This window comes from Ambystoma mexicanum, chromosome 9 (genome assembly GCF_040938575.1).
Source record: "Ambystoma mexicanum isolate Mex_15411 chromosome 9, UKY_AmexF1_1, whole genome shotgun sequence".
Classification (NCBI taxonomy): Eukaryota; Metazoa; Chordata; class Amphibia; order Caudata; family Ambystomatidae; genus Ambystoma; species Ambystoma mexicanum.
In genome coordinates, this window is record NC_090931.1 from 682,079,679 (window position 1) to 682,102,993 (window position 23,315).

Here is a 23,315-nt window from a genome sequence, read left to right on the forward strand (position 1 = left end):
TAGCTGCAGGTACCCAATACATTTTTATTTTTGCATTTTTTAAAGCGCTCACACAGTCCGCAGGCATCAAGGCACTGCTACAGGAATTGTTGGTCTTAGTTGCGTATTTATAACGTGCTTAAATACCCAGGAGGTTTCTAAGCACGGACCCGGGGATCGAACCTCTGTTGCTTTGGGTTGTCTCGCTTCCAAGGCGAGCACGTTGCTGCTGAGCTATCCTCCCAGGACAGAAACGGTGGAATCGGACAGCCAGGAAGATGACAAACCAGCTTACGCCAAGTCACCTTTAATAACAGGGCAGGCAAACACAAAGTGAACAAGCCACCTGGTCATGGTCGGAGACTGCAATCGCAACCTGTGCTTTGCCGATCAGCGGGGCAGCCTCACAACAACAAACTAAGCCATTGCAGATATGTAACCACAACCTTTTTAGCTTTTTAACCAAAAACGGACAATGCGCACACCTTAAATGCACCACATAGGGGCACCAGCATGTTGGGGTATTGAGGGATTTCTTTAGCACTGAGCTCTCTCTGGGATGTCCTCTTGGTGGAGGAATTTGAACAAATAGTTTGCGCTGTTTCAGTGAACTCTTGAAAACCAACTTCCACAGAGTTTGCAAGAGCGATCCATGCTGTTTACTCGAAGCAATTTGCTGGAGGCCCATTTGGTGAAAAACATTTTACCACATTTTAGGGCCTGAAATGAGGGGACGAGGCCCACCGCAATGCCCCCACATTCCCCACCTTTCTAAATACCTGAACCCAACACGCATCTAAATTTGCGGTAAAAACTGGCCTGTGAGGCAATAGGTTAGCTCACATAAAAGAGTTCTATAACAATGTGACAACCACCTGCTCTTTTTAGTTTTGACTACTATGTTTTGCTTTAGCGCCATCTGAAGCCAAAAGTATTGCATTAGAGTACAGATAAGGTGGACATGGGTAACGGAGAGCCTGCGGGCATGGTTTGGCCATTTACCCACCCATTGACAGCCCATGGCCCAGTTAATCCCCATGGACATTCACAGCAACTTCCTGTGTCTTCCCACTTAAAACACACCCTCCTGGGATCTCGGACCTCGCTGTCATGCAGCAACCTCAAACCCTGTGCTGTTTCGTGTCTGCCAGCGTTATTTCTAAGGACTATTTTGGGAGTCAATAGCTTAATTGCAGCAGCAAACGAGCTCCTGTGTATTAACGTCTTAGCCAAGTTGGCATTCAGCCACTTGATTTATAAGCAATAGGTATGCCCCCGCACCCCCCATCATTTCATTGCTGAAGGTCATGTTAAAAACAAGCGCTGGAAAAGGCAATAGATCTAGCTTTTCTATAGATATAAGAGAAATATTTTCCAGGCACTGACATCATATGCCCAGAAACTGACAACATTGTCCAGCTCTAACCATCGTATGGTCAGGTAGTACCATTATGTGCGTGGTAAAAGCCTATTCCATGCCTAGAAAAAAATAAAGAACTGTTGGCTTTGCAATGTTTGCTCCATTAAAAAGGTGTAGAAACACAGGACATTTTCTTTGATTGAGCATCAAGTTCATAAGAGGTTAAGCAGGGACTGAGGCAGGAGCAGGGACTGAGGCACACACTGGCATGAGAATGTGAGGAATTCAACCATCTTCACGGTGAGTGTGCACTCGCCTGGTCTTTTTGGGATATTTTTGTAAGAAATTGAATGATAGGAGACAAACCTCAGAAAATGTGTGGGGCTAATATGCACTAATTTTCTTATGCTCACTGCAAGACAAACCTATAGACCTGTGTAGTCTGGGGGTGGAGGAAAAAACCTACAGGTGCAGTCCTCCCTGTCACATTTAGTTGGAATGTGACACCCAGGAGTATACAAAGGCATCTCAGAAAGGGGAGGGCAAAAACTTCCTCCTGCTATGGCCAGCCCAAATAAATATCAAAGGCTCCATGGATCCGCTCTGCCCATTGTAATTTCTGCCAGTGGCAGTGTATACTGATGAATTCATTGAAGCAGGCCTGCGAGAGGCCTAGTCGCAGAGCTGACATAAGGGACAAGAAACCCAACACCTTCTTGATATGCCTCTGTGTCAATCGGATGTCAACTCCCACCTCTTGATATCATGGGCAGTGAAATGTCATATCTGTGACAACTGTTTACAGTAGGCAACTCCCGCAGGGGGACCCCCCTTTCAGAGGGTAGGAGTATATGATTTGATGGAGACAGAAAGTGTGCTCTCACCACAACTTCAAGGGAGACCTGAGCTTTGATCAGGAACCACAGAGGGATCAATTATCCAGAGAGACCATTTGATCCACAACAGAGGGAGGAAGATGGTGGGACTTAGTAGTACATGTTTTCACCCCTTTACCTTAAATGTTGCAAATCACTCTGGTTATGACCTCACACATAACAGAAGATTGTTGGGGACCCAGAATTGATTCATTAAGGTAGGCTTAGCTTGCACCAATCACTGGGGCCCATGTGGTTTTAAAAGAGGGCCAAGACCCTCTCTCTTAGTAGATAATCTGAAGACTTGCAAGTAATAACAAGGAGAAATCATTTGGACCATGGCTTGAGGTACAGTCTGCCTTACTGCTTCCACCAGTGAAGGAAGTCCAGGATTTCGAAGAGGGAAGTAAGATCCCTCCCAAAAAATCTCTCAGGGAACAGGGGGAGATACTGAATCCAGAGGACCCTCCAAGCATTTCCAGAACTGGTACCCAGCCAGCACAAAGTGTGCCCTGCTAGGCTCTGCAGCAAGCTTCCTAGGTGGGAAGTGCCAGAGAGTCTCTGAAGCAAACCAAGGACAATGCCGTTGCCTGCAACACTCTCCTCTGCTTTGGGCCATCTGCCTTAAAGGATGGACACAAGCCCAGAGAAGAAGCTAGGAGGAGTGCAGGGACTAGCATCAGCCAGCGTCTTCTTTTAAGGACATTCGAGGCAGTCAAACCCCTCGAGCTGCAACAGACTGCACCACTGTCTATTGTCACGCCACAGTCGCTTACACCGCCCGTGACACATCGACCAGTGCTTCAGCCCCACCAACCAGCACTGAGACAATGATTCCTAACCCCGAGCTGCCATGTAGACCAGCCTGCAGCCGTCCGTCCATCCTCGCCGAACTGCCTGCCGCCTGATACCCGCAGCTGTCTCCCATCTTGAACTTGCTGGAAAACGCCCTGAAACCAAAAGTGTTGGGCGCCAAGAAACTCTACAAGCACAAGGTACATTGTGGTTCTGTCCCCCTGGTCCTTCCCAGAAGGCCCCTAGTGACATTTTATGACCCATTGCTCCCTTTGTGCTGAAATCAAGTATCCCTGAACTATTGAGATTAATTACTTTACTGACTACCCTCCTATCAGTATCTAGAGTGCATCCTTTTCCTTCATGAAACTGTGTGTCCTCTGTGTTCCTTTACAGGGTGGGTGTATTTTGTGGTGTACTAGAACTGACTCTTGTAATAATAATAAAAGTAGATATTTGTATACAACCTTGACTGGAAAGCCCCTTTTATCATTGGGTGATAATTTCGCTGTGTTGCAACTGACCTACGATCCACAACCTTGAGGAGATGAGCCTGCCGTTCCGTCCACTTTACCAAAATTAGACAAGGAGGTTTATAATTTACTTGTGTTTCCAATCCATTTGGATCCCTTCTGGTGTACTAGAGGTGCGGGGCTGATTGATGGTTTAGAAACCGATATTCATCCTTCTACCACTGATGCCCCGGAAGTTGATTCGTCACACACTGTTTGCGAACAGATCCACTTAAGGGGTTCTCCAATGAGCAAAGATCTCCAGTAGGACTTCCTGAGCCAACTTCCACTCACGGGAGACTGTGCTCTGCCTGCTCACAGCGTCCACTGCTATGTTTTCTTCTCTGGCTTGATGAACTGCCAGAAAAGAAATTCCTTCATTTAGTGCCCTGACCCAGAGCTGCATTGCCTCTCTGCACAGGGGCAGTGACCCCACACCCCCTCTCTTGTTGAGATAGTGCATGGCCACTGTGTTGTCCGTCATTATCAGGACATATTCCTCTCACATACTGTGGGCAGGAAGGTCATCAACGCAAGTCTGATTGACCTCAGCTCTAAAAGGTTGGTATGATGTCTGGACTCCGACAGAGACCAGAGTTAGTTGACTGAAAGATCCTTCATGTGCTCTCCCCATCTTCGCAGGGTTCCGAGAGCTCACTGAAGGTATCTCATTCTCCGACGGGCTTCTGGTACCAGAAAAATGCAGGATACCAAGAGGCCGAGCAACCTTAGGAAGTCGAAGGCCGGGAGATGTTGGGCACTCTGACATTTTTGGACAGCTGCGAGAGATGTTGAGCCCTCAAGCCCGGTGGCAAGGCTCCCCCGCCCCCGAGGCTGAATCCAGGACTTCTCCAATAAATTGAAGCTTTTGATAAAGGTGTCAATTGGGACTTCTTGAAGTTCAGGGAGAAGCACAGCTCATGGAGGAAGTGGCAAGTGCATCAAATTATTGTGAATTACTATCTACACAGGCTGCGCTTGGTAACCAACGTAAAGCCACTGATGTGCAAAATTTAAACAAGAATGATGGGGAATTAATCACAGAGATATTCTACTGGTTTATTAGTAACAAAGAGCAAAGTTGTTCATTCACAGGTAAAGTGTAACACATCAATTGTGTTGAATGAGTCTGAACTTGGATGAATTACACAGAGCAATTTATATGCAATCAATAAAACACCCACAATTTATATGCAATTGCGCAGCATATTTGTTGAGTACTTCAAAAACCAAAACTTGAATGAATCACATTGTTTGAGATAGGCTTATTCGCCAAAACACACACAATTTATATGCAATTGCGCAGCGTATTTCACATTAAAGAAAAGCCAAGAATTTGCCAAAACATGCCAACACGTGTTTCAACCAAAGAGGTCGTCCTCAGGGCATACAAATGTAGTTTACCATTTGCATTAATCTATAATTATTGAACCTTGGCTTGAAATCGAAACAACCAACGTCAGAGGTAGTGGGTCAAAAAACAAGAAAAAACAGGAGAGAAAGGAGAAATAAAAAGAAATAAAAACATACCGTTAGAGATAATATATGCAATTGATTGTTCTATTTCCTAAAATAGGGATAAATGAATCTATCCATACCTTAAATATGATTGAGGTTTCCTAATACTTGATTCAACTTTCAGTAGTTGAGAGATTTAGTGATTTCTACATGCTTGACTGGACAGGGTCTGTAAGTTATAAAGACTTGGTATAATATGACACATATTTTAGTTCAAAAGTCTGCATTGCTAGTAAGTTTAACATCTAATTTGTGAAAAGTATGGAAACTATAATTACCAGTCTTGCAATCAAGAGGTAGTTGTCGTTCGACTGATATGCCGCTGTTGCAGTATAATTGAAATGTAACGCACGTTTTTAGCGTGCCTTGCCTTTAAATTCGGCCGTAATCTGTAACATGGATATGACAACGTATTTAAACACTTGTTATAAGGAACGTGCTGCATAAGCTTTTCGTTTGGTATCGTTAGGGCGTAGAACTGGCTTACCGGCATACGCTCCAAAAGTTGATGTGCTCAATGGCCGGTTGTTTCTCAATACTGAAGGCATCGGCACAATCCGGGGGTTACTATAGTAACCTTCCCGGGTTAGGTCAGGTGATGTAGTCATCTGACCCTGTTGCTTGGATACTCCTTACAAGCCGGAAATGCATAAAACAGACATTTGAGGAAAGCTTCCTATGCGGAAGCTCATTCATTTACGGCAATATTTTTGCAGCGACTTAATTACATATAGATATTTTGATGTTAATACTGTGTACAGCTTTGACATCAACAAAGAGAAAACTGAAATAATCCGTACTAATTCTAATCCTATGTTAGGTGCGGATATTGGATAGTTGGTGCTAAATATCAACCTCAATTAAGAAATCAAAATAAATGTGGTGCGCTCGAATCAGCGTGCAGACATGCAAATAACTGCCGGTTGGGCTGTTGGGACAAATATAAACAGTGACTTCTCACAGAGTGGGGTCACTAGGCTGAATATAAATGCCTCGGGCATAGTCGGTAAGCTGTATCGGTTTGCATGGGTTTGATTGTCTGTTTTTTAGCATTAAATTCGTACAAATTATAGAAACACATTCAATTCATGGTCTTGGTTCAAACCAAGTGACAGGCAACGTAATTTACAAATCATTCTTGCTTCCTGTTGTCGTAGGGTCAATTCTCTGTTACCACCTCTCGGATGTTGTTGGATGTGTTTGAAGTGGCAAGTGCGACTGAGGTGACTCCAAGCCTGTTCTGGAGAACAAGCTCTGATCAACCAGTCATCCAGGACGGGGTAGATGTGAATTACCTCCCTCCTTAGACTTGCAGCCACCACTGCTGTAGGTTTGGTGAAGACCCCCTGGGCGAAGGCAAGCTCTTATAGCAGGACCCGAAACTCATGAGAACTGCCAACTGCGAACCTCAGGTATTTCCTGTGCGCTAGATGAATGGACACATGAAAGTAAGCATCTTGAATGGCCAATGACAGCAACCAATCCTTGAGTCAAAGGGCCTGAAGGATTCGTGAGTTACCATCTTTAATTTGTCCTTCCTGAGGAACTTGTTCAAGCGTCTCAAATCCAAGATGGGTTGCACTCCTCCCTCCTTCTGGGGCATTAAGAAATAAGAAGCGTCCCATCCCTGACCCCTCTCTGCTGCAGGTACTACTTTGATTGTGCCTTTCTTCAACTGGGGACATGTTTGTTTGTTTATTATTTGTAATGTGCCGGAATACCCTAGGGTAACAGGGCGCAGCAGATACAGGAGTTTGCGAAGTTTAGTTGCAGACAATAACATATATACATGGCATATACAAAGTAATAATGGAAGAAAAGCAGGAATATATACATATATACAGTTAACAAGTGTGTGTCATCCTATTGCACGACAGCAGGCACACGCTGAAACCACCAAACGCCACTAACGATCACTTGTTGATGGTTAGTTTGAACTCTCCAATTGTAAAACTCTCAATGTCGAGTCTCCACTTCCTCTATGATGTCTCTGCACTTTCCCCTTCTTATCAGGTGAGATTCTTGCATTGTGCTAGAGTTAGCTCTGCCCATTAGTGTTTTTTGTTTCAAACTGGAAAGGACATCCTCAGCCTTTTGTCCCCCTGTTCCAACGCGGCTCATTATCCGAGAGAGGGTGCAACCACAGATCCGACATTACGTGTTCATTTCCATCATGAACATAGAAGAGGGACTTGCATACACGCCAACCCTCTGGATTTAGGAGGGAGACTCAATTTTTCTATCAGAAATCTTGCTGTTTTTTACTTTCTCCCGCCTAAAATAATACTGTATCCCAATGCAATTCAATGGGAAAACATTTGTCTCCTACGTTCGGAGACAAAATCTCCCTCCCAGCTGATCCAAAAAGTCAGCATGCATGTCTGAGGAACCTCCTGAACTGGCATATCATGTTCTGCAAGGCAAGTCTAATTACAAGTCCTACCACAACTTACTTTAAAAATAACATGTCATTTTCTGAAAATATATTCACATCTCCAATACATTCAAACAATGAGGTTTCTGAAGACGACCAGAAAGACTCATTGGTCCACTTACCTGAAAGCCAAACTGTCCTCTCCGACTGCAGAAGCCACATCAAAGCTTACAAGAACGATAGATAAAAATAAAAACACAAAAAAGGCAGGGGAGTCACGTGGACTTGCCACCCTGCAGAAACGATTTACCAACATAAGCTTTTCTCTCTGTCATAAGGAAAGCCTATCCATGTTCCCGAGAATATCAGAGACGTCGGCCACGAGCAGCTGCCAAACTAACTCTGCGTGTACTAGCAGCTGTGAAGTGTTGGCGACACAGGCTTCTTCTGTGCGTCCGCTCAGCTGCACCGCTTATCTGGAAGCAATGGCATTCTCCCCGACCTGGCCATAAGGGCAACTTTAATGGCACCACTCTCAGCTTCTGCTCCAGTAAGAAATGAGTGGGCCTCAATAGATACAATGTCAGGCAACCAAGGGGCGATATTTATGGGATAAAGGACCCTCTAGTGTATGTTATTGCAAGTCCATGCGGAGCTCTGCAACTGGGGATAGAGGCAGTAGGCAGAGTTCCTTTAGAAGGTCACGAAACGCAGAGGCACTTGCAATATTCTTGTAATGTACGGTAGGAGGTATTTTATTCCGTATAATACATGAGCAAAGGGGATGACAATGTCTGAACATCTACGTACCACGAAATGAGCAAATACACAGAAAAGAACCCCACTAAACCAGCGACTAACCAAACACAGCCAACATGAGCTGAGAGAAAGCAAAGGGACCTACCCCAGGTACATCATTTCACCAAAATGCCAGTGGTAGCGGAGGTGACATCCCACAACCCTTGACCTCTGATGACATCACAGGAAGTGATGTCATCTGACCCCACCTGAAAGTGACATCACGGGAAGCGATGGAACACAACCTTTTACCACTTGACAAAACAGGAAGTGGCATCACAGCATTGTTTCAAAGTACACTACGAAAAATATGGTTACGATCTCACTGTAAAGTGATCTACATTTATACAAGAATGGATCACCATATGTATCATTAATATCAGCGCGTATAGGCCCATAGACCAAATTACTGTGAATGCAAGCAGACGTCCAAGGCCAAACGATAATGATGTGTTATTATATAGCACTTACGCTTAAGCGCTGCATATAGAACAAATATATATTACCCAACCTGTGTTGGTACTCATTTATCAACCTCAGTAGGATGAAAGGCTGCGTTGATCTTTCAGAGTCGAACCTGCAACCTGCAGATGACACACACATTGCAGCAGCGAGCGCTCAACCTACTGAGCAATCTTAACTGCTATAGATATCAGAAAACCAGCCACTCCAGAAACAAAGAACCACATGCTGCTAGCCACAGCCCACGAGCCTCAATTTAATTTAAATAACAGAACAAAAAAGATTTTTTTTGTTTTTAGGGGTAGCAAGGGAGACCACATGGGTAGCAAGGGAGACCTCAGGGGTCGCAGGTGCGATGCCTGGTAACCCCTAAATGACATCCCTGACCGACCCCCCTCAAAAAACAACCCACCGCGCTAAACCATGCAATATCCAGCAAGAGAAACCTACAAGAAAAGCCTTATCCTTATCTGGCATATGGCCTAGCTATGTAAACTAGTCAGTGTTTTCTATGAGTTTGTGTTCTCTTCTTTGAACCATATGTTGAAGTCCCTGAGAATGATCAGGTGATCATGTTTAATGGCCATGTTAGTGACAGCTTCTATGAAAGTGTCTACAAGGTTGCGTCGTATGTGGGTGGTCTATAGATAAGTATAAATGTGAGGTTTGTTTGCGGGTCTGAGGTCAGGTGCGGGACGAGGGATTCACAGTTCAGGATGTTCAGTGGAATGGCTGTTCTTATTTTTAGATGTTCCTTGTATTCCACAGTGAGTCGCCCTCCTTGTTTTCCTTTTCGGTTTCCATTTAAGGACTTAAAATTGTCGGGCAGACAGCTTTGTAGTTTTGAATTAGCCAGGTTTCCGTGATTAATAGGATGTCTATCCCCCGACCCCTGTCGCAAAATCACAGATCTCTGTTGTGCGTTGGCCTGTTTCTTCTTTGATTGTGTCTTCTGGTGGTCTTGTTAACAATGCTCATTGTCAACGGGGTGCAAGTTATGTTCTGTTGGGTCAGTATCATCATGAAGTAGTTTGGTCAGGCTTTGTTTTGGGTTCACGTCTTCCTCTGGATCTTCTGTTTCAGGTTGATGGTGCTGATGGTCCACCTTCGTTTTTTGTAATGTAAGGAGTGGAGGTGTCATTTCCTATTGTTTTCCTTCTGAGGATTTATTGCCTTTCCCTTTGGAGTCCCGACATCCCGCTGATGGGTCTAATGTTTTGCTGTTGTGACGTGTGGTCTGTTGCCAGGTAAGGCGTTCGGTAGAGTGATTTTTGTCTGGTTTTCGTGGTGGGTCTAATTTCATCCAGGCACGTGGTTGTGTGTTCCATTTCTGTGTTAATGTTTCCTGGCATGGTAGCCTGGTGTGATTCCATTTCGCCTGTTCCTTTTTAGTGTTTTCCTGTACCTTGTCCTCTCCTGTGATGTGGCATATATTTTGTGAGGTTTTCCTTTGAATGCTTGCATGTGTTGCTGTATTTCACAGTTGGGAATGCCTTCCTGTGACTCCAAGCTTTACTATTTCATTGCAGTGTATTCTTGTGACTTTGTGTCAAAGGTGGTCCTTCCTGTGTTGTGCCTTTGTTTTTCCATTCAGTACTTGGATGTGTAGTTGTAGTTCACAGATGCGACTGCCTTCCTGTGAGTGTGGGTTTCTCTTCATTTTCAGGATCTTGTGGCTTTGTTCCAAGTGTAGTAGTTGTTGATGTGAAGTTTTTGCTGGACTGCCAGGATTACACCATGTCACATCAGAAGGGGGGGAGGGCCAACCTTTCCTCCTACCATGGACAGCCTAATTAACTATCAAAGGCTCCATGGATCTGCCCTGTCCTTTTGTTGAGCCGTGCAGAATGGTGGCAACGATTAACATATTTAGCATACTAAGAGTACACTTCTAACAGGTCACATGAGGCCTGGCTGCAGAGGTTAAAGGTAGACAGAAAACCCCAACAACCTTTGATATGCACCGTGTCAACCTGAAGCCAGCTCCCACCGTTAGTATCAATGGACAGTGAAAGGTCATTTCTGGGACTGCGTGTGTACAGTATTCATCCCCGGAGGGGGGCCCCATTTACAAGGTACGAGTATGTGGACTGACCGAGACACAAAGTCTGCTCTTGCCGCAGCTTCAAGGGAGACCTACCGCTTTAAATCAGGAACCACAGAGAGCTCCATTAACTAGAGAGACCCTTTGATCCATAACAGACAGGAAGATGGGTGGGACTTCGCATTACATGTTTTCACCCCTTTACCTTTTCTATTGCAAAGAACTCTGGTTATGGCCTCATGCATACAGGAGATTGTTGGTGGGGGCCCATGATTGGTTCACTAAGGTAGGATTAGCTTACACCAATCACTGTGGCCGATTTGGCTTTAAAAGTGGGATGAGCCCCTCTTTTCGGCAGATCGGAAGACTTCACAAGGATTAACAAGAACAACTCAGCATTGGATTCTGGCTGAAGGTATAGTCTGCCTTACATCTTGTGAAGGAAGGCCAGGCGCTCCTAAACACCTCCCAGGGATCAAAGGCAGATACTGAATCCAGCGGACCCTCCAAGCAGCTCCAGAACCGGTACACACAGCCAGCACTCAGCGTGCCCTGCTAGGCTCTGCAGCAAGCTTCCTAGGTGGGAAGTGCCAGAGCGCCTCTGCACCAAACCAATGACAAGGCAGCTGCCTGTAACACTCTCCTCAGCTTTGTACTGTCTGCCTTAAAGGACGATACAAGCCCAGTGAAGAAGCTAGGAGGAGTGCATTGTCAAGGATCTACCGATGTCTGCCTTAGTTAACATTTTCAAGTCAGTCGAGCCCCTCGAAGCTGAAACTGATTGCACCGCTGACTGTTAAGAGCTCGACCAGTGCTTCAGAACCACTGACCAGCACGGAGACAACTATTCCCGACCCGAGCCGCTGTGTAGGCGAATTTGGGTTGTTTTACCATAACGGAACAAACAGCAGCCAAAAAGGCCATAGTGGTTTTGGCCGAAAATACGGTTTGGCCATTAAGGTAAAACCGCCCAAATTAAATATATTATCCACTCTCACCCCCACCCCTTACTTACCTTGTGGCTGCACACTTCGCTGTGGCTACCGACTCGCTGTGTCCCTGGGACGCTTGTTCCCGTTCACTTCTGTGGACGGGAACTGGCGTTGCAGTCTTTTTTATTTTTTATTTTTTTTACTTTATGGAAACGGCTGCGGGGGACACCCCACAGACATTGTAGTGAAGAAGGGTGCGGGGGACACCCCAGCAGCACTTGTTCATTATAATGCCACCGAAATGGGGGAGGGTGGTCGAATTTGGTCAAGATTTTAATCTGTGCAAACTTCTCGTACGGCCGAAATTCGCCCACATCTCCCATTCAGTAATTTATTTTCGGTCATTTTGGCCTTTTCCATGTAGGCCAGCCTGCAGCCACCTGTCCAGCCTCGCCGGGCAAACTGCCTGCCGCCTGATACCCGCAGCTGTCTCCCGTCTTGAACTCTGTTACAGAAGCTGCAAAGCGCCCTGAAACCGACTTGACCCCGTCGAGCACCAAGAACATCTACAGGCAAAAGGTAAATTGGGGTTGTGTCCCCTTAGTCCTTTTCTGAAGGCCCCTAGTGAAATGGTATGACCCATTGCTCTCTTTGTGTTGAAACCAATTATCCTTGAACTATTGTGATTAATCACTATACAGACTAGCCTCCTGACAGTATCTAGAGTGCATCCCTTTTCTTTCTTCGATACAGCTTGTCCTCTGCATTCCTTTACAGGGTGGGTTGTATTTTGTAGTGTCCTAGCACTGTCTGTTGTGACAGTAAAGTAGATATCTTTATACAACCTTGACTGGACAGTCTTTTTATCATGGAGTAATAATTTCGCTATGTTGCAACTAACCAACGATCCACAACCTTGCTGAGATAAGCCTGCCATTCTGTCCACGTTACCAAATTCGGACAAGGAGGTTTGTACTTTGCTCATGTTTCCATTCTGTTCGGATGCCTTCTGGAGGTGTGGGGCCGATTGATAGTTTGGAAACCGATATTCATACCTGGACCACTAGTGCTCCATAAGTTGATTTGTCACACAAACGCTGACTGACTTGCACAATTAGGCTAAACGCAAACTCTGGCTGACTTAAGTTACATTTTGAACACTGTTCAGTCTAGACTAAAATATAGGGCATAATGGAAGCAACTGAGCATGTACACGAGGGCTCCAGGTCCCCATTCTCGTGGGATTGCAGTGGGGACAGAGAGGATTGCTGGGGTGTGTTGCCACCTTATTTGGGCACTGGGGTGTGAGAGATTCCAAATCCACAAATGGCACAACACCAACCTAAATCAACATAACCTGCAAGTAATCCTCTGCTCCATGCGCTTCCAGCTCCTGCCTGAGCCAGGGTGCCCGGTCTGGGAGTACTGGGGGTGAAGCAGCTCACAAAAAAGCCAGCGGTTGGCCACGCCTCTCTCAACAGGTACCTTCCATACTGCCAGGTCCCTGGCCAGAAACTGGGGTCGCACGCCGCCTGGGTTGAAAGGTGGGCTAGCTGTATGCAACTCTGTGGGTGAGCTCGATTGCCCCAACCCAATCCACACCTACCCTTTGGTCCAAAGTGTTGCATTATTCGGCCAGCTGAAGGGAACACTGGAGTTTTTGCCAGGAGCCTAAGTGGGCATCAACTAGATTCCAATCTCTGTAAAGGCCAATTTTTCTGTACGTCTCGTTATGAAAAAAACGGTTAGACAAAATAATAATAATAATAGCCAAATTAGTTGACAAAAGCCACTAAGTGCAAAGCACAGTGTAGGTTTAAATTAATTCTGAAAACTTACATACAACCTGTGCTCCACAGTTGTTCTCCCAAATAGAATGGGTTCGAACGTGGGGTATCTGTGGGGCGTCATACTAATGGAAGCAACTCAATGCCCCCTTCCACGAGAATATGTCCACAACGTAATGTGTGATGGGCATCGCTTACACAGTGGCACAGCATGCCACGTCACAGTAAACACGCACAAAACAGAGTGAAACTGCAGGTCTTGCTAAGTGTGTCTCCCGAGAGTGTAGGCTGTGCTCAGGACTTGTCTACTAAATATCTATTATATTGCACATGCCATTAGGACGTGCGCCTGAGGGAAGAAGCATCAATGTGCTCTGGTTACACAGTAACACTCTGCATAGTTGAAAAAGGTCACATGATCTACTCTGCTCAAGATTCAACAATTTACCAAAATCTGGCCGATTATCTCGTGGGCTAGGCACTGGACGAGAAGAAAAAAAAAATACACTCCTTGAAACCTTTTCCAATCACGCACCAATGAAGAACTAATACCCTGGTTGCAGCAATCCTGCGCTAGCCCCCTTTGTTAGAAGAGGGTTAGTACCCACTGTTACAAAGAACTCACCCAACACAAAGTTTCAAGTGGGAGCCTACTCCACTGAGCAACTGTGCAACATTTAGGACGGTGAACTGAACCACTTTCCTTTCAGCTCAAGTTGATCACTGCAAGTTCTCTGTATTATGCTATGGTCCAATAAAGTCAATACCAACTCCTGTATTGACCAATTTGAACAAAAAAACAAACAAGGGGGGTCTTGGGAGTCCCTTTGTCGGACATTAGTCCCGGTTACAAGAGCCTTACCCAGATTCTTTAGCTCACTATCTTACATGGAGGAGAAATATCCTAAACATATCAGTCTTTGTCCTGCTTAGGGGCAGTCCAGCATCAAAATGCCTGGCAATTCTCCTCTGAACAAGAGTACTAACAGCAACCCCAGACACGTGTTTCACTCTTGTTGCACCTCATCAGTAGGATGGAGCTCATCAGTTGCCCAGAGCAATTCCAGAGGTTAAGAGTCATTCTAAACCTTCCAGCAATCACCTCTCTGTTTTTCCTTCGTCACCCCGAAAAGGTCCTGTGCCTGCCGGGCCTAGAGAACCAAGCAACTTTTCACTGATGAGGCCCAACAAGGCTGAAACATGTTTGGGGATGCCTGTGGTCTTGTGCATAAGGTATGTGATCTAGCACTTCGGGCTGGACTGCCCCTTTTGAGAATGCGACCACGCATGATTTTCATATGGTCTTTCCCCTTCTGCAATGGCTTAGCAGGCGAAGAACACTGGTCTGGAGGGTTCCACAGAGCAATGCCAGAGGTTAACATTCATTCTAAACCGCCCAGCCATCACCTGTTTGTTATTGCTTTGACCCATTTTAATACCTAAACAGGGACAATATCCCTGTGGGCATTGTTTTCTCCCTGCTCAGACGGGTTAGCACTTACCTTTGGTCAATATATAAGGTGCCCAACATGGATTACAGCATTCTAACCCTGGGCCATCCAGCGCTTTGTGCAGTGGTGTCCTTCTTCCCAGGGTCCTTTAAATTCAGAATGAAACACACCCCAATTTGAAAGCAGCTGAAGGAAATTGTACACGCTTGTTCAGTGTACTGTCAACTAACAAGGGCAGATACTTTCCTTAGTTCTCCTCTCGGCATCGTCCCATTTGGCTTATACTTGCTTGTTGCTTTACGCTCAGATCTAAATGTCCATGAACCTGCCCAACCACCTGATTCCTGAAGATTTGCACTGGAGTAAATCGGAATACGCCCCCAGGCACAGCTCTGATTTGCACCAGCCACCTTGCACCAAACTGTGAAAAGTCTACGTAGATCTGGAGATGCCTGGAACATCTCGGATAATCTTGAGGAAGTCTTTGTGAATCACACCTGCTTTTATGCATTTCAAAAATGTAGACATCTCCACTGACTACTTTTTCATTTTAGGGTTTTTTCCTGAGCGACTGCGGTCATTTACTTGGTCTGCCTATTCCAGTTTCCCCCCTCTTCAATGCCTCAGACACATGATGCTGTTGTATCTTCAGATTCTTATTACTTTTGTCATTCCTACACTCCCTCAAAATATCTCTAATACAGCAAAGCACTATTTCAAACCTGCTTAGGCCTTCTTTCATACTTTCGTTGAGAATCATACTCTGGACATTCCATAAAATCATGTTGGGTCGGCCGTATCCGCTTGTCAGCAATTGTCACACCTCTCCTGACTCATGCCTGCCAATTATGATGAATGCTTTGGTGTTGTCACTTCTCCCTGGGGGGTGGATCCCTTGAATGGGGCCAGGGAGGTGAGGCCACTATAGTTTGCCCCCCCTGGGGGTGGTACTCAGAAGGTGGATCCCATGAGAGGGGACCTCATCCCGGGGAGAAAGGAAGACCATCAGGGGAGTGTTAACCATGCCGCCAGGTACTGCTCACCCAACAACATGAAGGGCCCAAGCACCCCTCCTCCCCCACCCACTAGGTCTCCTCTTTCTTCTGCTATTAACCTCCTACATAGCAGCCCTGTCTATAGGCAATACTGTGACGAGGAAGAGTGAGTATGCAGAACTCCAAAAGTACTGACACAAAGATAAGCCCTAGGAAGAACCAAGACAAACATCCTAGCTATTCGAGGAAGAAAGATCTACCCTTCGGCAGAAATCCAGACAATATTGATACTATTGAAAGGGAGCCTAAGAAAGTCTTGGGGAAGGGAGACGTCTTTCCAATTTTGTTTTTCGTAGTATAAGCAAACCCAACTGAGAAGGTCTGGGGGAAGAGCAACCTCCACCCCATCTGTGTGGACCAATGCAGAAAAGCCTAGTGATGGCCAGGCAGAAGAAGAATATTCCCCATCGTTCACAAACTAAAAACCATCCCAAAAGAAGGGAGCCACCGTTTTGGAGTCAGGGTACTATAGCCTACTTTCTAATTTCTTTTGAAGTGTAAGGGACTGAAATATAGGTTTGGGACATAGGACAGTGGACTATTTGTTTTGACGGACATTCTGATGCCACCCATAGTTATGTTTGAGACAGGGCAACCCCTCTTAGTTATAGGGACTGTTGGGGATCTTCCTTATTTGCCGTTAAATAAATGTTTGTGCCAACAAGCAAGCCACCATTGTGTCCCGTGTCTACTTCTGCACCCTTACACCATCTTGACTAATTCTGGCGGCTTTGTTCATTAGGTGTATGGTAGCCAGTGCAATCGGAGTTGGCCACAGGCTTTACCTCTTGCTTTGGTGCAAATCTTGGAGAATATGACAATGTGTGTTGAAATCTCTTTTGCAACAGCAGTTTGTCCTGCTCTACAGTCGTGATTCGACTGAATTGTGCACCATCAGCAAAGATGTAAATATAACTACACTCTTCATCTCAAATCAAACACATCCATTGCTACAGTGACATAGAAGAATTGATGACACAAGTATGTCACACAATAACTGCTGGACCACGCGCACCGATTCTGGTCAGATAGTGTGACAAAAACTAGCTGATGCCAAGACAAGCGGACGCTGGATAGGATAAAACAAAATCTGCCCAACAGATGAAGAAAACGGGCAAGCAAGGCTCGTGGTTGGAAATGCAGCCAGCCTGATTTTACATGGGTAAAAGGATTTACTTCGGGGAATAAAGAGGATATTCTATATAAACAGACAAAGACACACGTGTAGACTGTGTAGATTATTGAGAGCGGGGGAACAGCATAGCTTGCGAAATTCAGATATAATTTAGGAAATGCACCAGGATTTGAGGCCTGGAGCTACAGCAGTTTCATAAACCAAATAGTCACTAATCACTATACCTAAACGTCTTCTTGACACAGAAAAGAATATTTAACAGTTATCCCAAAAATGTACAGTATTGACCATGTGAACTTGCCACACAACACAACTTTATTTTCAGCACCAAAAGGTATTTTTACTCCCCTCAAGGGTACTCCTATGTCACCTTTTGGTTAAATATGTACATGGTCACTAAACTCTCACCAGCTTGTGCCACTGTACTATAATTAAGGCTCCTAGTCTTATGGTAATCATTTTTCCTTCATTGCCATCTACATGTATCCATATTTTAGTAAAACATATTTTGCTCGTTTATTCTCCTATTTAATCACATATATTTTTCGTATAAAAAGATAATTGGCAGACAGCATATTTCTGTATTCATTCAACTGAAAAACTACATTTATTAAAACGCGCAGCATATAGGAGACAAATGGAACTGGGTTAATTTCACATCAATGTCAGCTCTATTTTTACTATCACAGCAAATGGTTACTCCTGCGATTGCTGCTGACCTCAGATAGAAGTTGTCAGCATTTTGAAAAACTTGAATACTGTTTTTCACACAATTCTTACACTCTCCATGCTGCCTTTCTGCAATGTGATTGGCCTACAATGCATGATTGACAGCAGAGAGAACCAAGCAGAAAAACTGACTTCTGTTTTTTTTCTTCATTTTTATAGAGGGAAAGCAAATTGATTTCTATCTATATTTATGTGTAAAAATAAGTAAAAACAAACAATAATTTGCATTAACATGCATTAGCAATCCCTACCCTCGAGCAGCAAACACAGCTCAGGTTCCGCTTCACGCTAGAGCTATAGCCTGCAATAAGCTTGGACACTTGTGGAGCAGGAGAACATTTATGGCAGCTATGTGCAAACGTATGCTGCGCACGCCCCTTTTGCATGTCCGTATGGAGTAGATTGGGAACACAGGCCATGAACTGCAGATATCTTCCTATTCAGGACCTAGATGGACATATGTGGTGGGTGTCTGTTTCCAGTGGGCTGGCTTGCTTCTTGAAAAAGGTGGCCTTTAAGGAGGGTCTCGAATCTCTCAAAGAGACACGTCTAATTCTTAGAGGACGTCCAAGTATTGGCTTTAGGACTGAGAATCTCTGTTTCCCCCCTCAGAATTGGCAAGGTATCCAGAGTATAACCAGAAGATTCTCACCTCCAGATCTCAGTCACTTCATTCATCTGGATCAAGCGTACAGGCGCACTCTGGTTCAAAGGTATCTATGCATGTTACATTCCTTACATGAAACTTCACAAAGTCTGGAAATTACTTCTCAAAGGAATCCAAGAGTGGAAGGGAAGGAGTCGGATTGGGGGAGGGTGGAGAAGAGTTAGGATATGGAAATGGGCAAACACCAAGTATTACATATGTTAGGTTGCCCAACACAGGTTTAGTGCGACCTTCCTTTGTAGTAATTAGTACCAAATACGGGATCCTGAGCTGCATGGTCTGACCCTCTGGCAATGAAGGACTGTTGTACTGTGAAAGTGGGATATTATGGGGGGCTTCAAACTAGAAGGATGGACTCTGAATGATTGCCTACCTGGAATCAGTGCAGAAGCTAATAGGAGATCCCACTAGTGGGACATTGCAATAACAGTTTCTCATTGACCAATGCAAGAGCTAGTTCATCCTTGGTCAGGGAGAGGCCAACTTTCCATAGCTCACAGACGTTAAAGAAGCACGCTCGTACAACTCAAAGAATTTAAAGGCTCTTAAGGAGCATACAACTGGAGTGACCATGAAGGCTCCCAGCGTGACAAAGTGAACATACCTCCCATGTGACTGTCTTTTAAGAACCTGGATAATAATGAAGAATCAAATGGGGGAAAGAAAACTTACAATCATTCTCTCCAGGTTATATTTTTTCATTATTTTGTATGGCAAAGCATTGTGTTTTTACCCATTTTAAAAATATGTACCCCTCAGAGGGAATTCCTTCATTTGGGAGAAGAGGGCAGATGGAATCACCCAATAGCAAATATCTGTTCACATGTAGTGTAATGTTTTAATAGTATTACCAACACCCTTCACATTCTCAAGACTTTCTACATTGCTTTTATTTCATTGATTTTGAACATTTCTTGCTGAATGATTAAAATTACAATACATTTGCACTCCATTTACCTTTTTTCTTCCCGATTATACTTTAAACTTGTCACTATCAGATTTCGTAGATGCTTTCACCATGGTGGTTTTGTCGTATACACAAAATGCTGCTTTATTAAAATGCCATTAGCGTCTCGTAGCCATGTGCAGAACCTTAATGTGATCCCCAAAACATCAGTGTGAGGTTAACGATCAAAAAACCCGGCCTCATGTATAGGATTTCGGGGTCCAGGAAGGGATTCCGCGTTACGGTGCCGGCTTAAATTCATCAAGCGGCAAGTCTCCACTAAGCACTGCTGCATTGTTTGAGATTCTGCTGGGGGTCGCCGGCCAGGATCTACACCGGCTTCTCGGTCGTTACTCCGATCAAAAAGTGCAAGTGCGGAAGGAGCAATTCATGCAGCAACATGCAATACAGTACAATAGTCTCGCACCCACTGTAGCCATAGTCCTGGCACGAAAGGTGTCCCGACTATTAAACAATGGACATCCAAGCTTGCCATCAACGGGACACGTCCACTGCAATAGAGCTGGAGGGAGATTTACAATGTTACCAAACTGAGCCGGGTACTTCACAACATTCCAATATACGCTGACGACAAAAAACAATGGTCCAGCCCAATTATATACCTTAGATTGCCTTATCAGCCATAAACGATATCACATCCATCAAAGTTTGATGTAAAATTGTGTTTTTGAGATGTATCTGGTGATCCAGTAGGTGCCATGTCAACCAACAACCGTTAGACCATTCTAATAAGTGCATGCCAAACGGTCCAACATTCTTTAAGACTTTGTGAGCGCAGAACATGAGGTGACTCTACTGTTTAACTTTACTCTTTTGGGCATTTGTGAGAAGATCCCCATCACCTCGTTACTGCAGCACACATTCTTTTGTAATCATTTCACTTTGCTATCTTGTATCAAATGAGAGGTTGCGCACGCCCAGTATAAGGTTCTTCTCACACAAAATATGATCAAATCAGATCAAAAAGACCTCTCTTTGGAGCAATACATCAACAAATCTGTTGGTAGCATCATGGTTTCCGAACGTGGGCTTGGCTACATTTGACGTTTAAGGTGTGTTCTAGAATGATGACTTATGCTACTAACAAATACCTTTAGTCACTCATAGTTTATGTGGCAAGAGGTTTAGGAAACTTCATATCATAAAAGAAATGAAATCCAATAGCAACTCAATGTAATGGTCTTCTTTCCAGATGATCATATGCCAATGAAGCCAAGTGAACCATACGGGCAATGCTCTTCATAGATGATCAGAACTACAAAACGGCCACTAATACCTCTTCTAAAGGTACCAAGTGCAGCCGCCCAACAACTCCTTTTTCTACAGGCTTGTGCATCTCCTTCCCCACCACTCAAATCTTTCTTCAAAGGCACAGTTAACTATCTTGAGCTGCACTGATGCCCTCCAATCTGGATTACAGTCCAAACTCTTTGCTTAGGCTGTACTCCGCCACATCATCACTGCCCACTATGCTCACTTCTCCTCCATTCTCATCCCTCTAGACCTTTGCGTAGCTTTTGACACTGTGGATCATCCCTTCTTAAAGGAGAAACTCAACTGGTGTTCCATCTGTGTGTCCGCTCCTTCCCCATCTCATGAGACTCCAGTACTTCCTCCCCAACACCTACTCCTATGGGTGTTCCTCAGGTTTCAGCCCCAGGTCAACTCGTCTTCACCCGATACATCACTACCTTTGCTCAGATGTTCAGGAAGGAACTTAACACTAGGGTTATACCGAATAGTTAATTTACTATTCGGCCGAATACCGAATAGTTGATCCAGCTATTTTTTTAGATAAACATGTTCTACGGCATAATAAACAACATTTCAATGAATAACCTAAGGAGGCATTCAGCTAATGCTCTCCCGTCACATCTCCACCCCACCTTGCAAATCACTCCCCTCTGGCATGAAAGTCCTAACACCCCCTGGCTACTGCAATATAGAGGCAAAGCTGGTTGGCCCCAGATCCAAGTTTGGAGTGGGCATAGAGCAAATGCCTGAACCAAAAACACAAAAAGCTAACGTGGACCAGTTTTCTGGGGACATAGTTGGCCACTTTTTGGGACAATGTGGTGTGCCAGTTTGACGAGTTACTTCGCTATGAGTCCAATCGTTTTTTGACCAGCGTTTCTGAATAATATTCTTTAAAATGCACAATTTGAATTGCATCACATTTTATCCAAAAACACCCGCTTGGGTACTAGTCAAACAGTGTTAGGAAAGGAAAGAATATGAATAGCCATGTGAAACTGTGGGCCACTTTTCCATTGGTGCCAGAGACAATTTTATGGCACAGTCCGTCCCTGGGGGCAAACTACGAGGCCACAGGGTCGACAAAGTGCCCCGGCAGCCTCGTGAGTCTGGGGGCCAATCCCGGAGAGTGGAGGGGCCCCCTAACACTAAAATGAAGGTCGGGCCACCAGCTTTGCACCGGTGGCCCAATGCAAATAATGCTGTCCATTTTGGCGAGGCTGTGGGGGTGCAGGACACCCCAGCGGCCTCACTGTGTGTTGAAAACGGGGGGCTTTCATACATTGCAAGGCCGCCCGGGGCGACAAAGTGCACCGGCAGCCTCGAGAGTCTGGTGTCTGCTCCCAGAGAGTGGAGCAGCCTCCTAATACTAAAATGAAGGTCGGGCCGGTGGTCCGACACAAATAAAGCTGGCCATTTTGGTGAGGCAGCGGGGGTGCAGGACACCCAAGCGACCTCACTGTGTGTTGAAGGAAGAGGGGGGACTTACCTGGCCAGTTTACTCTCTGGCGGTACTGGCGTCTTCTGGTCCGTTGGTATAGGAAGCAAGGGAAGGGAAGAACTGTTCCCTTCACTCACTTCCTATTTCAACATGCAGCGGCCGCTTCCTTTGTGGTCAGGCTGCAGTAGGCAATAAGCAAACAGCTTAATCGTCTTCTGCAGCCTAGACACTGCCACACTTTCTATGATTGGCTGCCATCTCCCAAACAGGGAGAAGAGAGCTAATCATAGAAAGTGGACTTCGGTTTCAAGTCATTATGGCAGAAACTATTCTGCCAAAACCGAATAGCTGTTTTTCAGCCGAACTTCATCCGACTAGTGATTGGAAGCCAAAGTTCAGTACACCCCTAGTCAATAACCTCCTCTTCAAGGAATGGCCCCTCCCCAACAGCTAGGTCCACACCCTCCACTCTTTACCCTACAGGAGACTGGGTGATCTGCTACCCACTGTTTCGCTGCTTGTAGATCCCTCCCCACCCCTTGTATTTCAGTCCACATTCGCTTGTTTATCTGCTTTCCTCACCTGCTTCTTCCTCCTATGATTGTTCGTTCCTTACTGAAGTTAGGTCAGTGCTCAATAAATACCCTTATAATAATCATGATCTACTCTTGCCACTCTGAATGCATAACCAGCTGCCTAATCGCCATACTCAACACAATGTCTCCAGGCAAACTCACGCTAAACTCTTCAAAGACTGAAGTCCTCTTTCTCCCTGCCCCACTGTTCTGTTTCTCCCCCCCTCATGGCTAGCAACCTTGGGGTCTTCTGACAGTGACCTGTACCTCTACCAGTTTATCTTGGCACTGCCAATGCAGCTAGATAACCTCCTAAACATTAGAACAACCTGCCCATACCTCACTTACCACTTAAGTAAAGCCCTTACTGTTAGAGTCACTAAAACACTTACCTCTACTATTCTTGGGCTCAGCAAATTAGAATACTGCATGAGCCGACTTTTTGATCCACCATTCTATTCTTTTGTTAAATTCTAAACCAATTCTCCCAAACATGCTGGTTGGCTTTCCATGAAAGATCACGCTTTACATTCCTGCTACTTGTACATAAAATCACATAGTCTTACCCCCTCTATCTCACTGTACACTCCCTCTGAAACTCTACT

At 45.1% G+C, this 23,315-nt stretch overlaps 1 protein-coding gene and 1 long non-coding RNA gene across 2 annotated transcripts in view; both read right to left on the minus strand.

Annotated features, from left to right (window-relative positions):
* RAPH1 (Ras association (RalGDS/AF-6) and pleckstrin homology domains 1) overlaps positions 1-23,315 on the minus strand; it is a 509,976-nt gene that overhangs the window by 339,166 nt on the left and 147,495 nt on the right. The gene's annotated exons all lie outside the window — the stretch shown is intronic.
* LOC138489685 (uncharacterized) lies at positions 4,567-6,236 on the minus strand. Its single transcript, XR_011274871.1, has 2 exons — positions 5,318-6,236; positions 4,567-5,208 (listed from the first exon to the last, which is right to left on the minus strand). It is a non-coding gene; the product is annotated as an uncharacterized lncRNA (long non-coding RNA).